General features: G+C 33.7%; 1 pseudogene; it reads right to left on the bottom strand.

Moving 5' to 3' along the window:
* Nucleotides 1-3,949: 3,949 nt before the first annotated feature.
* LOC140012765 (premnaspirodiene oxygenase-like) lies at nt 3,950-5,260 on the bottom strand (annotated as a pseudogene).
* Nucleotides 5,261-9,711: the final 4,451 nt, after the last annotated feature.

Below are 9,711 nucleotides of genomic sequence, written 5' to 3'. Positions count from 1 at the left end.
TGGATGGTTTAACCGTAATATTTTCCCTTGGTTATTATTAGGGTTCCTTGGTGATTGAGGGTATTGTCCGGAATGATACTTTGGACGTTATTTTGCTTAAATAGGTGAGTGTTCCTTGTTTGCTATACTTTCTTTGACTTCATGACTTGTTGTAATTATTTGATAATGTGTTAAGTGCTTTCAATGATTGCTAAAACGAGTTTTCTAGGCGAGTGTGTACTTTATCGCACTCGACCTAAATGAATGTGAAATTTTCAATGATTCAATGATTGAAACGTTACTTGCGCATGAATGTAAGCCTTTTGGCTGAACTGGGCCCTGCCCTTCGTTACCGATCGACTCGAGCCAGAAGCGGACTCGGTCGGGCGATATGGTGACCCTGGGTGAATGTTTGGTATACTCGAATATTACCTTGTAGTCTGGTGGAGCCTGACCAACGTCCAGGAGGGGGTGAATGAAATGAATGAACGAATGTCAGTGCAAATGCAGGGTTTTACTTACAAAATACATTTTCAAATGATTGGAGGAATAAGGGAATGAAAGGAGAATGAATGAACGAATGAATGAATGGCTCCCTGTGAGCATGTATCCTTTTAATGAATGTGTTATTATCGCTTTATATTGTAAATGTTTCTTGACTTATTGCTGGTCCTATTGTTTGATTATCGCTTTAAGTGGACTTATCGTTTGATTATGTGTTCGGAACCTCACTGAGTATTTAAGATCATTCCTTTAGTTTTGTTTTCCTTAACAGGGGAAGGCGATCAAGGACGAGAGCTCTGTATAGACTAGCTTGGTCTAGTTCTTTGAAATTTCTTGTGTAATGGTTCTCGCCTAGCACTTGGCACGGGTTGGATGTATGAAGAATTGAGAACCTTTGTATATTTGAGTTTGTACTCCCTTTTGAGATAGAAATGTATATAAGTTTGGCTTTAAGTTTTGGAGTATTATTATGATTGTTCCTGTGGTTTTATTTGAGGTATGACTGAGTCCCGGCGAGAGTTGGACAGGCGGTCCGCCGAACCCTTTGGTTCGCCTTAGGGGAAGGTGGGGCTGTCACATTATCCCTTCAATTCAAGTAAATAAATTTAATTGCATTTAAATCTAAAGGAACTCGAGACATTCAGTGGTAAAATTAATCAGAAAAAGCTTCCAATTAATTCCTTGTTATCAAGCGAATTCAATATTGAAAGTCAATCCTCATTCACTCAATAATTGCATTAAAACAAAAAATGTATGTTTATTCCAAACAACCATTCAAAAGCTTAAATTATTTAACTTGTCTTATTTTCTCCCTAGAAAATTAACATGAAAGGGGTAAACATTCAAATTATTTACTTTGCTTCTTGTTTTATCCCTAACATCAATTACTGATTGAAAGGAACTAGAACGCATGTATGCAAACATCAAAACTACTTCAACAAGCGAGAAATAGTAATCAATTATATAAGAATTAAAGCAAAAGAGAAACAAATACTTGAATATAAAGGAATTACAAATACTGAACGTTACTCCTAAAAAATCGAGGATGGAGATGGTAGTTTTTTCCTTGAACTAAACTAGAAACTAACAACACATCCTTCTAAAGAAAATGCAAAGAAAAGAAAGAAACAAAGGAATGAATAGGACACTCCTAGTGTCTTCTGTTTCTCCCTATTTATAGTTAAACAAATGCCCTAATGATAAGCTATCAAGGTTAAAGATAAGAGATGAGACATTTGAAAAATCTTTCCAATCCCACCAAACTTCTTTTAAAAAATTGGATTACAATTGAGCTCTCTTTTGATTGGCTTGATAAGATTTCCAAAATTCAACTGTATTTCCTTGACAAGTGTTTTGAAAATATCTTTAAACATATTTCTGCTTAACTTCCACCACAATATCCTTGATTTTCCTCCCTGTCTTCCCAATTCAATCTTTTAACATGTTTTGCTGAAAATAATAAAAAATACACTTATAATTTGACAAAAATTCATAATAAATGCTAAGCTAATCATATCATAAATAGATGTAAATAATGGATTTATCTACCCAAAGCTTTTGGCAACATCAATGGGAAGCTGCCATGGTACCACTACTTTTGACCTTTTTGCCATCCAACCCTCATTCTTTCTTTTAGGTTTCAAAGGTAGCTTATTGTTAATCAATATTATTTTTTGTGTCATTTTACATTTCAAAAGGGATAATTTCAGGAACCTCCCTCGAGATTTCTAACAATATCACATAAATACCCTCTAATATTAAAAATTACATTGATCTCCCCTTGATTGACATGTTTAATATCAAAATTAGCCCATGTTATAAAAGGTAACCTTAAAAGTGAAAGAAAAGTGCTGACACATAATTTTCTTCCAAATTTACCCTATTTGTCTCTAGAAGAAAATAATTAACACTTTTGATGAGGAAAATGCCAATAAAAAAAAGCAAAAGATTGCCACCAGTTTGATCCTCTCAGGATAGCAAAAAAAAAAAAAAATGTTACACTTTTGACCATTAAGCCTAAGAAGAGCCATTGGCAGTGCAACATATCTTTCATGCCAACTTTAACTGAAGATATTCTGCAAACAAAGTCATTTGTGATCATCATCAAGTAGCATAGAGGTACATTCATAAGTGTAGCATATAATCTTCTAAGAAGTTTAAATTATATCTATGACAAACATTAGGTGCCATTAACATGATAAATAATAGTCAGTGCTTAGAAAACTTGTAAGTAGGTTTAATAAACCAAAAACAATTTTGATCTTTCACCTCTAGTGATTTTGGTGGAGCCTAAATTTTGGCATATTAGTCACTTTTTTGCAGAAATCCTTCACCAAATGAAGTATCATGAACGGCTGAGCCTCTTGTTTCCTGATTTTTTTAAAAGTTATTTTGGTTTTTCTTAGATAATGTTATTACAAGTGCTATTTGGTGCTTTAGGCATACATAACATGAACTATTTGGTGCCAAGTAGCAAAAAAATTTTTTTTTTAAAGCAATTTCTTTTTCTCATATTTTCAATATTTGTTGGCGTAGGTTTTTGAGGGCAATTTAGTCATTTGAAAGCTCCTGATGGTGACATTTGGTCATGTCTACACGAAAGGGAAGGCCTGTGTAATTTCTAATATTAGATAGTATTTATGTGACATTGTCAAAAATCTCGAGGGAGGTTTCTGAAATTATCCTTTTTAAAAATTACAATTTAGCTCTAAATTAGTTAGTCATTTCAAAAGTTCTTACTAAAGTTGTTACTTCTTATCAACTAAACTATTATTACAATTAAAGTACCTATATTGTAGTCTAATTCTTGATGACTCTCTAATTTTTATTCATTAGTTCACAAGTTTTTATTCTTATAATCAAGAAATTTCATGTTTTATTAAAGTTACTTCATTTTTCATTTTCTTTTTAATTGCTCATTTTTAGTACAATATAATTTTCTTTATTGCTTTTGGATATGTTATAATCGTAAAAATGATTTATTTAATCTATATTGTATTATTATTTCAATTTCTAAGTTATTTTCATCAATGATGAACTCAACATTTTAATGATATCCATTAATTAGCTAAGCACGGATTTATAGGATTTTTGTTACTGGTATTTATGATAATAAAAATAACATAATAATTCTTTGTCATAATTATGATGTCACAAGTCAACAATGGCTTGATAGTGGTTAGTTCAACCATTGAACCAGTACCCTTAATCTAGTAAAATATCAGTTTAATGAATGGTCTAGGTTTAAAAACCTTGCTCATAAGCTTCTCATTACCTAATTTCTTAGGCAACTTTTTGAAAACTGATCATAAAGTAATGCTAATTGAAAGTCAATAGATGTTTTTCTTGCAAGGATTCTAGATAATTGAAAGTAAAGTTTGACATCATTGAAGCAAGGAAACAGAACACAAATCTTATTCGTAAACACTTTGGCAAGAAAAAAAATGACATTTACACATACAAAGTTTTATAACAGTGGCGAAAATGCTGATGAAAACCAGAGACCATTTGTATCTTCACAAAGTTTGGGTTGGTAGATCAAGTGATGGATCATACAGGGTCGCAAGCAGGCGAAGATTTTTTTTGTTGGTGCAATTATTCGTACAAGATCTTCCATGTCGAAATCACTAGAGATGGGACCATTTAGGAGCTTCCTGTTGAAATGGTAGAGGAGAAGAGCTAAAGGAAGCTCAATGTTGGCGAAACCAAATGGAATTCCTGGGCAAATCCTCCTTCCAGCACCAAATGGAACATATTCAGAGTGACTTCCATTGAAATCAATGGAATTGTTTTCAAATCTTTTTGGTTTGTAACTATCTAGATCATCCCAATACTTGGGGTCTTCCAATTGCCCAGGCATCTTGTTTTGTTGGGAATGATATAGCCATCAATTTCACATTCCTCCCTGCATTCTCTAGGAATCTAGAGGAACACGAGGGTGTAACCTGAAATTTTCTTTTATCACTGACTTTAGGTACTCCAATTCCTGAACATCACTTTCTTCAATTGCATATTTTCGGTGAAGCTTTTCGTACTTTGATTTGTGCCTTAACCACTTGGATTTTTTATCATCTCGGAAATTTCCCATTCCACTGTTGCTTATGAAGTTTCAGTTCCGTGGAAAACACATCCTGCATCAAATGATAAAATTCAATTTGTTACGTAAACAAATGCAACATGCAAGTCAATGTGCTTGATAACCTGAAGAGCATATGAAGAAAATGTGACAAGAAAGAACATCACTATCAAAACAGCTTTGATGTCGTCGTTGGTACTTAGAAATTGAAGGTCACCACGTTCTTTAACTCTGAGAAGAGCATCAGTTAGATTCTTATGGTCAAATTCTCCAGTGGCCGTTTTTGTCCATGCTAGATTGTCAATATGGTGATCGATTATGCTGTCCAAAACTGTATCTAGTTTATGGCGCACGTCTAACAACTTAGACTTCAGTGAAAATAGCGGATGTGAATTCTGAGGAATGGAAAGAGATAAAAAAAGTCAAAGGTGCCAGAAAGGAACAATTGTTCCTTGTTCAACTGTAAGAATGCCTTGAATTGATCTTTGCTTACCCTGCCAAATGCTGCTCTGCAAACATGGAGCTTGAGTATGAGGACAGTTTTTCCTTTAAATCAATTGACTCTCCAGCGTTAGTCAGAGCCTTAATCAATGTAATAAGATCTGAAGCCTCATCTTGCCGAATGGAGATAAATGATAGGACACATTTAACACTAGAGTTCCAGAGAGCATCGCTTACGCATATGTCTCCAATAGTCACCATATTCACAGACTGCAATATCTGAACATTTATAACATATGATCTTGGCTGATAGAAATGTTGGATCCTTAATCCAACATTGGACTTATATGTGAATAATTATGTATTACAAACTGTCAATTAAGGTTAAACCCAATTAAAATGATCAAATATAGTTTGGGCTTAATGTATCTAATAGGATGTGGGCCTTTAATGTATAGAGACTTAAGGGTTCCTATTTCTATGATGGGCTGAAATAGGGTTCCGAAAGGTAACAGGAATGTTACCTATAAATAGGGTTATGGTCCCCAGGTCACAGGTATCGTTTAGTTGTCGTATTTTCTAATACCACAAAATAGCTCTTCCCTGATATCCCATCGTCAGGAAAGATACCAGAGAGAAACTAAAGGATTCTCTCAAGGACTGGTGAATACATGTTGACCAGGAAGGCCACTCCAAAATCTCTAGGGATTCAAGTATCAACTTTGTCAATATGGATTCAGGTACGCTTCCGCTATTTTATCGTTTATTTATTTCTTAATAATCGCCATACAGATCCAGGATTTCACAGGTGATGGTTTTCACCAATGGTTAAATTTAGATAACTACCCTAACAAGTGGTATTAGAGCCTGTATGGTTGATTATTAGAAAATAATTTGTAGTCTTTGAAAGTTTCATCTTAAAGATTGTAAATTATGAATGATGTCCTGCTACTGTTTTGGTTGTAAAGAATCGGTCAGAGAAAAAAAAATGATTAATTTTAGTTTTGATTTGCACGGCTAATTTTTGTTCCGTGGATGTAGTCTTGTTCATGATTTGGCTTTATGCTTCAGTTTCATGTTTTGGCTTTTACTGGGCTTTTATAATCCGTAAAAGAATTGCAATCATTTTTGGTTCTGCTGCATGGCAAATGAATCCAGACGACTTGTTTGCTAAAGTCATTCACGTGCTTTCTTAATGCCATATTTTGTGAATATGTGAACCATATGGATCAAGTGGGTTCCATGGTAATCAAATTTTGGCCACGGTTCATTGGTATTTTAGTGTGGCAACTTTCTTTGCAAACCAATTTGGCTTCTGGCTTCGGGAGGTCTTCCTTCCTTTTCCCTAATTTTAAGAATTAAAATTGACAAGAAATATCCTGAGTTTCATTTTTGTCCATAGTATTAATTTAGTTAATACTTGAGCTCTTTGACCTGTTTCTTTGTTTAAGGATATATATGCTCATATTTATGTTAAGGATATTAGGATTTTCTTTAATTTAAGTGAACCCTAATAAAATTAATAAGATAATTAAGCCCTACAAAGTCCATATGTTTGGCCCACTATATATATAATTTTATAAAGTATATATGGACTTCAAAAAAAAAATTTGGGCTTGAATAATAAATTGGGTCAAATTATGGATATGGACCTTTGGTCCAATAAGTCGAGATCCAATTGATTGGTTTGATCAGAATTAACCAAAGTTGACTTTGATCAAAATTTTGTTTAATTTGTATAATTTTAAATTTGAATATTGGTATTGATATATATATTTTGGAATAAATTAATTGAAATAATATGCCACCAAAGTGACCTCTATTATGAAAAATTAATTTATTTAAAAATATAACTAGTTGGGTACCTGTAATTTTATGAATATTGATCGGCCCAAAGGAAGGTCAATATTTAATAAAATTATATGTGCACTTGTGGTAATAAATACGTGATAATTATTTGAATTTTACATGTGATTTATAAATTGGTCCAAAGAAAATTTATTTTTGACATGTTATTATTATCAGTATTTATTACTGCACCAAGATATCACTTAGAAGTTAATATTTTTGTCCAAAGATAAAATATTAATGGAATATCGGTATTTTGAGATGGGACTACCATTATTTGAATTTATTATTATTTTGATTTATGTGAGTTTGTTTTAATTATATTATATTTTCTGTTCAGTTGCGAATGATCTTATAAATATCACTTCCAACATCAATAATATTCCTATGTTGAATGGCACAAACTTCAAGTTCTGGAAAGAAAATCTCTTAATAGTACTTGGAGTAAGGGATGATTCTCCCCCACCTCTTACAGATCAGAGTACCTCTAATGAAAAGAGAAAAATGAGAGGTGGGAGAGATCAAATCGCTTGTGTCTGATGATCATTAAAAAGGCCGTTCCAGAAGCATTCAGGGGAACAATGTCAGAAACGACTGTAACCGCTAAAGAGTTCCTTCAGGACATTGAAAAAAAGTTTGTCAAGAATGAAAAGGCTGAAGTCAGTACGCTCATGACACTCCTAGTTTCAATGAAATATAGTGGTAAAGGCAATATCAGAGAGTACATCATGGAGATGTCTCATCTTGCTTCGAAATTAAATGCACTTAAGTTGAAACTCTCTGGAGAATTACTAGTGCATTTGATTTTATTCTCTTCCTACACAGTTTAGCCAGTTTAAGGTGAGTTATAACTGTCAAAAGGAGACTTGGTCTCTAAATGAACTCATCTCACACTGTGTAGAGGAAGAGAAAAGGTTGAAACAAGAGCAGACAGAAAGTGCCCATCTGATGTCAACCACTAATAATAAAAGCAAGGGATTTAAGAGAAAGAAAGAAAAAGGAGCTGCAGGTACAGCGCCACAAAAGAAACAACAAAAGAAATCAAATGATCAGGGAAAAAATAGTTGTTTCTTCTGTGGAGCTGAAGGGTATCAAAAGAAACATTGCACCAACTATCACACTTGGCGTGCCAAGAAAGGTATGTTTCTTGATTTGGTTTGTTCTGAGGTTAATTTAACTTCGGTACCTAGACACACATGATGGTTAGATTCTGGTGCAACAACTCACATCAGTGTGTCTATGCAGGGTTGCCTGAATTGCCGAAAGACTAATGATAATGAAAGATATATTTACGTGGGCGATGGCAAAACAGTTCAAGTTGAGGCAATTGGAGTTTTTAGATTATTGTTAAAAATCGAATTTTATTTGAATCTCTATGAGACATTTGTTGTACCGTCTTTTAGACGGAATTTAATTTCTATTTCTGCTTTCGATAAATTTGGTTATTTTTGTTCATTTGAAAATGAAAAATTTGAATTGTTTCATGATTCAAAATTGGTTGGTTCTGGTTCTTTAATGCATTACGATAATCTATATTTAATTGATACGATTGCCTCATTTAATGAATATCTGCATTTGAGTACTAGATGAATAAAGAAAAAATTAACCAATGAGAATTCAGTCGCATATGGCATAAGAGATTGGGACATATCTTCAAACGGAGAATGGAAAGGCTTGTGTCAAATAAAATTCTCGACCCGTTGAATTTTACAGATTTTAATGATTTTATTAACTGTATAAAGGGAAAACAAACTAATAAAAGGAGATTTAAAGCCAATAGGTGCTCAGACGTCTTAGAACTTATACATACAAATATTTGTGCACCATTTCTTACATCAGCTTGGAATGGTCAACAATATTTTATAACGTTCATAAACGATTTTTCAAGATATGGTCACATATATCTCATTTCAGAAAAAATTCGGTCACTGGACGTGTTAAAAAATTTTAAGTCTGAAGTTGAGAATCAACTCAATAAAAGAATTAAAAGCGTCAGATCTGACCGTGGTGGTGAGTATTATGGTAGATATGACGGTTCAGGTGAACAACGTCCAGGACCATTTGCTAAATACCTAGAGGAGTGCGGTATCGTCCCACAGTACACTATGCCGGGTTCACCCACTATGAATGGTGTGGCTGAAAGACGAAATAGAACATTTAAAGACATGGTAAGGAGTATGATATGTCATTTTACCTTACCAGAGTCACTCTGGGGTGAAGCACTTAAGACTGCAACATATATGCTTAATAGAGTTCCAACTAAAGCAACTATCAAAACCCCTTATGAGTTTTGGACAGGGAAAAAGCCCAGTTTAAAGCATATGCATGTTTGGGGGTGTCCAGTTGAGGCAAGACCTTACAGGCCAAATGAAAAGAAAAACTAGACTCAAGAACGATTAGTTGTTATTTTATTGGATACTCTGAAAGATCCAGAGATTACAAGTTTTATGATCCCACAGCCAAATCAATTTTTGAGACAGGAAATGCTCGGTTCTTTGAGGATGTCGAGTTTGGGGGAGAAAATACAGTAAGAGACATTATTTTTAAAGAGAAATATATTAATATTTCCACAGGTGTCATTGATCTTGTTCTGGATCCTATTTCTGAACAAGATCATGACATAACAAATCAAGACAATGTCGAAGAACAAACTGTTATAGAAGAACAAACTCTTTCTCTCCAAGAATCAGTGTCATTAAGAAGATCCACTAGAGAAAGGAGAAGTGCAGTGCCAGATGATTACATTGTTTTTCTCCAAGAACATGAGAATGATATTGGATTGATGGAAGATGATCCAATCAACTTCCGTCAAGCCATGGAAAGTTCAAATTCTCAAAAGTGGATCAATGCCATGAATGAGAAGA

This window comes from Coffea arabica, chromosome 8e (genome assembly GCF_036785885.1).
Source record: "Coffea arabica cultivar ET-39 chromosome 8e, Coffea Arabica ET-39 HiFi, whole genome shotgun sequence".
NCBI classification, from domain to species: Eukaryota; Viridiplantae; Streptophyta; class Magnoliopsida; order Gentianales; family Rubiaceae; genus Coffea; species Coffea arabica.
The sequence above is the reverse complement of the archived record's forward strand: the minus strand, read 5'-3'. Positions and strand labels throughout refer to the sequence as shown.